A 6062-nucleotide genomic window follows, 5' to 3' on the forward strand; every position below is an offset into this window, starting at 1 on the left:
CCGGGATCACGACCTGAGCCAAAGGCAGACGCCTAACGACTGAGCCACCCAGGCGCCCCAGGAATATTACTTTTTAAAAAATTGCAGTACACAGTGCTTCCAGAAGGACTGAATTTGTCCTTTGATTAAAAGTAGTTGGTTGGGGTGCCTGGGTGGCTCAGTCAGTGGGCCGTCTGTCTGCCTTTGGCTCAGGTCATGATCTCCAGGTCCTGGGATCAAGTCCCACATCAGGCTCCCTGCTCAGTGGGGAGTCTGCTTGTCCCTTTCCCTCTGCCTCTCCCCTCCACTTGTGCTCTCTCTCTCAAATGAATAATGAATAAATGAAATCTTTTTTTTTTTAAGATTTTATTTATTTATTTGACAGAGACACAGCGAGAGAGGGAACACAAACGGGGAGTGGAGGAGGGAGAAGCAGGCTTCCCTCCGAGCAGGGAGCCTGATGCGGGGCTCGATCCCAGGACCCTGGGACCATGACCTGAGCCGAAGGCAGATGCTTACGACTGAGCCACTCAGGCGCCCCTAAATAAAATCTTTTTATAAAAATAAATAAAAGTAGTTGGTCACTAAAATTTGTCATTCTGTGGGGCACCTGGGTGGCTCAGTTGGTTATGTGTCTGCCTCTTGATATCAGCTCAGGTCTTGATCTCAGGGTTGTGAGTTCAAGCCCTGCATTGGGTTCCATGCAGGGCATGAAGCCTACTTAAAAAAAATTGTCATTCTGTTACAAAACTTTATGAAGGGTTTTTGGTTCACTTGTTTTTAACTAATGGTAGTTCTCAAAGCAGACCCTCTGCTTTGGTTTAATGATTGTATCAATATTAAATTAGTTTGAATAAAGCTTTTGGGGATTTTCAGGGGAAGGAATGTTGTATTAACGTAAATTTACTTAAGTTGGGCTGCTCTTGGGAAACATAGAAAGAGCTGTTTGTATTCTATTAATAAAATAGAAATTTGGGGTGGGTTGAATTTTCATTTGGGGAAAATAGTAGGAAATTGCTACACCAAACCAGTTTCCATTGCAAATGTTTTTTGGGGTGATTAGTGAAATAGCAGGGGATCAGAAGATCTAGATTTGAGTCCTAAATCTGCAGTTTGCTACAGAATGATCTTGGGCAGGTGCCCTTAGATCAGTCTTTCTCTCTAGTGTGCTTGCATGCGATTGCTCCCACTTCTGGAGCTTTAGTGTCCTCGCCTGTAAAATGGGAAGCAGTGATATTCGACCATAGTGTATCATTGCATACTCAGTGTCAATAATAGCATGTCACTCATGCAGTCTTTGTGGAGGCAGAAGAAAGGTTGAGAAGCACTGCTGGTTGTCAGCACAAAAGCCTGTCTCTTGATGAAGGTGATTTTTTTTTTTTAAGTGGGTCTATTTTGAAATTGGAGTTTGAATTGAGCCTATTTTAAGAAGGCATCTGTAACTGTGTATTATATTAGTGGTCTTTTCCAGTGGATTGCTTTAAAAATTTTTTTTTTTTTAAAGATTTTATTTATTTGCGAGAGAATGAGAGACAGCATGAGAGGGAGGAGGGTCAGAGGGAGAAGCAGACTCCCTGCTGAGCAGGGAGCCAGATGCGGGACTCGATCCCGGGACTGCGGGACTCGATCCCGGGACTCCGGGATCATGACCTGAGCCGAAGGCAGTTGCTTAACCAACTGAGCCACCCAGGCGCCCCTCCAGTGGATTGCTTTTAAAAAAAAGATGTGCCTTGCTAGAGAATTACTGTTTTGCCTTATAAACGGTGCTCACTGTTAGGCATAAGGTTGTTCCTCTAAGTGATTTCTTACTTTGTAGCATGTAGGTTGGATTACCTGTGGATATGAAAAGAATTAGGGACTTGTCTGAGTCTCTTTTCCCGATCATTCTAGGAGACTGTTTCAGTCCTGGCAATGGCAAAGGTAGGTAGAACTGGAAACTCAGAAAAGGCAGGAACTGAGGTGACTGGAATTAGTTGAAAATGTTTGTTTCTGAATAGATTATTATTATTTCCTATTGTTTTCTGCTAGCTTTTTATTTTTTATTTTTAAAGATTTTATTTGAGGGGCGCCTGAGTGGCTCAGTCATTAAGCATCTGCCTTCGGCTCGGGTCATGATCCCAGGGTCCTGGGATCGAGCCCCGCGTCGGGCTCACTGCTCCGCAGGAAGCCTGCTTCTCCCTCTCCCGCTCCCTCTGCTTGTGTTCCCTCTTTCGCTGTGTCTCTCTCTGTCAAATAAATAAATAAATAAAATAAAGTAAAAATAAAGATTTTATTTGGGAGAGAGAGAGGGGAGTGCATGAGTAGTGGAGAAGGGAGAGAGGGAGAGGGACAAGCAGACTCCCTACCGAGTGCGGAACCCGACACAGGTCTCAATCCCAGGACCCTGAGATCATGACCTGAGCCGAAGTCAGATGCTTGACCAACTGAGGTACCCAGGTGCCCCTCTGCTAGCTTTTTAAAAAAATGCTTTGGGGGAACTGTCAGAGTGAACCCAGAGAATTCAAACAGAAGAAAGTGTTTTTGTCTATGTCTTCCTTTTATTTTAAATTTGCATGCCCCCCCATTATAGATGAATCATGAGGATTTACTGTTTTGATCAATTTTTATTTATTTTTTAAGATTTTATTTATTTGAGGGGCACCTGGGTGGCTTAGTCGTTAAGTGTCTGCATTCAGCTCAGGTCATGATCCCAGGGTCCTGGGATCGAGCCCCGCATCAGGCTTCCTGCTCGGCAGGAGGCCTGCTTCTCCCTCTCCCACTCTCCCTGCTTGTGTTCCCTCTCTCGCTGTGTCTCTCTCTGTCAAATAAATAAAATCTTAAAAAAAAAAAAAGATTTTATTAGAAAGACCATAAGGTGGGGGGGGGGGTCGCAACAGGAGAGGGAGAAGCAGGGCTCAGTCCCAGGACCCTGAGATATGACCTGAGTCGAAGGCAGACACTTAACCGACTGAGCCACCCACGTGCCCCGATTTTGATCAGTTTTTGTTTTTATTTTTATTTTTATTTTTTTTAAAGATTTTATTTATTTATTTGACAGAGACAGAGATAGCGAGAGCAGGAACACAAGCAGCAGGAGTGGGAGAGGGAGAAGCAGGCTTCCCCCCGAGGAGGGAGCCTGATATGGGACTCGATCCCAGGACCCTGGGATCATGACCTGAGCCGAAGGCAGACGCTTAACGACTGAGCCACTCAGGCACTCTATTTTTATTTATTTTTTAAATATTTTATTTATTTATTTATTTGACACACAGAGAGAGAGAGAGCACAAGCAGGGGAGTGGCAGGCAGAGGCAGAGGGAGAAGCAGGCTCCCCGCAGAGCAGGGCAAGCCCGGTGTGGGACTCAATCCCAGGACCCCGGGATCATGACCTGAGCCGAAGGCAGTCACTTAACCAACTGAGCCACCCAGGCGCCCTTGATCAGTTTTGAAAGTCTAGTATGATCCCTGGCAAAGAAAAACTAGACTTAGCTTTGAAACCAGACATCAGAAGGTGTTTTCCCTTGAAGGATGGTCAGCTGCTCAATTCTTGAAGTGAGTTCAGACACCATTCCCCATGGGAACCATTTAGCCAAAGTCTAGTTGTCCAAAGTGTACTGTCCAGTTCTTTGTGATTGGAGCAAAAAGCTCTGTTGGGCATCCAGCCTGTAGTGGCATTATTGGAAGGGTTAAGATTGTGAAGACCTTCACAGTCATGTTTCTGATAAATTCTACCCGCCTCTAAAGGTTCTTGGTTTTTAGAACCTTTGGAATATTTGCCCTTTACTTTCATCATTGAGAAAGTGTTTAAATGGTTTTGAGAGCATTGAGGGAAATGTTTAAGTGGTTACTCCTTTATTCACAGGGAAATTGTGATCACCTGTGTCAAGAGTTCAGAACCAAACTTCCTCAGTGGATTGCCATGCTGGTTTGATCTTTTAGGCTTGGCTTGGTGCACATGGTCTCTCATCTGTGCTAGGGGCTACCTGTGAGATTTCCTGTGTCCTAATCTCATTAATCACCGTGCTTGGAAGCAGTTCTTCCCTGGATTAATTCGTGAAGTTGATTACCGTGTCTTGAACCTTTCTTGTCATCTGTAAGTTGTATTCCCAGTGGTAATGTTATTTTGGCTCTGATTTGGAGGGGGGAGCAAGAAGTGGGATTTCCTTGGAACAGCTTTTTGGGTGAATTATTGGTCTTGAGTTTTAGTTTTATTTTTGCCCGCCACTTTAATGTCTTAGGGCAAGACAGTTCCCTGGTTTGTCTCATTTGTAAAGTGCGGATCACTAGCAGACTGTAACAGGAGGACAGCTGTATAGTTTTTTTTGTGACCTGATAAGTAGCTAAATTCTCACATGGTATTTATGCTCTGATCAGATTCCAAGGATGTGACTATACTGGGAGTCAGTAAACTATGGCCCACGAATCAGATCTGGTCCATAGTCTGTTTTAATAATGCCCATGAACCATGAATGGTTTTTACATTTTTAAAACGTAAAAATGTAGGTTTTTTTTTTTTTTTTTAATTTTTATGGATCTGACAGAGAGAGACACAGCGAGAGAGGGAACACAAGCAGGGGGAGTGGGAGAGGGAGAAGCAGGCTTCCCGCGGAGCAAGGAGCCCGATGCGGGGCTTGATCCCAGGACCCTGGGATCATGACCTGAGCCGAAGGCATACACTTAACGACTAAGCCACCCAGGCACCCCTAAAAATGTAGTTTTAAAATGTAAAAATCAAGAGGATGAGAAGACAGGCCACACACTGGGAGAAAATATTTGCAAAAGACACATCTGATAAAGGACTGTTATCCAAAACAGACAAAGAATTCTTAAAACTCAACAATTAGAAAATAACCATATTGAAAACTGTGCAAAAGACCTAAACAGACACCTCACTGAAGAAAATACACAGATGGGAAGTAAGCATATGAAAAGAAGTTCAACTTCATATGTCATCAGAGAATTGAAAAATTACAACAGTGAAATTGCACTACTACAGACCTATTAGAATGGCCAAAATCTAAAACACTGAAAGCACCAAATGCTGACAAGGATGTGCAGCAGCAGGAACTCTCCTTCATTGCTGGTGGGAATGCAAAGCGGTACAACCACTTGGAAGACAATTTGGCAGTTTATTATACAATGTAACTCTTTACCATAGGATCTGGCAATCACAGTCAGTGGTATTTACTCAAATGAGCCAAAATTTATGTCCCCACAAAAACCTGCACAAGAATATTTATAACAGCTTTATTTATAATTAGTTAAAACTTGGAAGCAACCAAGATGTCTTTCAGTAGGTGAATGGATAAACAAACTGTTGTACATCCAAACAATGGAATATGATTCAGCACTAAAAAGAAAAGAGCTATCAAGTCATGGAAAGACATGGAGGAAACCTAATGAGTATTACTAATTGAAAGAAGCCAATCTGAAAAAGGCTACATATTATATGATTCCAACTGTATGACATTCTGGAAAAGACAAAACTATGGAAACAGTAAAAAGGACCAGTGGTTGGGGGAAAGGAGGGATAAATAGGCAGACACAGATTTTTAGGGCAGTGAAACTATTCTGTATGATGCTACAATGTGTGCAGTTGTCATTATACATTTGTCCAAATATATAAAATAAAGGTTGCCAATATCTAATCAACGATTTTATTTTAAAGGAGATATCTCAAAATATAAAGGTTATCAAAAAGTTGAATATTTATAGTTACATCATGGGCTACTATTAACAGTGTAGAGCATAGAATATGTAAGACTTTGAATAGGAACTCTATGAAGTATAATAAACAGCAAGGCTATATGTCACTGTTTTGCCACTCTACAATGGCAACTGTACAGTGTCTATGACCTGAGAGTCTTTCTTTTTTCTGTATCCAGAAACCACCAGGGGTAGAAACTTGGCCTCCTGCACAGGCCACTCACTGCTCCACCTCTGTTCGCAGGTACTGGGTACAGTCTGAGATTTTTTTAGTTGAGCGAAGTTTAATCTTTCTGAACACATAGGACATGTGCTTTCAGTGTTTAACATGATCTTAAATTCTGAGTATAGAGCAGGGAAGTCGCAATGTGGACACAGTCCAGTCATCCTTCAACATGT

This window comes from Neomonachus schauinslandi, chromosome 15 (assembly GCF_002201575.2).
Source record: "Neomonachus schauinslandi chromosome 15, ASM220157v2, whole genome shotgun sequence".
NCBI classification, from domain to species: domain Eukaryota; kingdom Metazoa; phylum Chordata; class Mammalia; order Carnivora; family Phocidae; genus Neomonachus; species Neomonachus schauinslandi.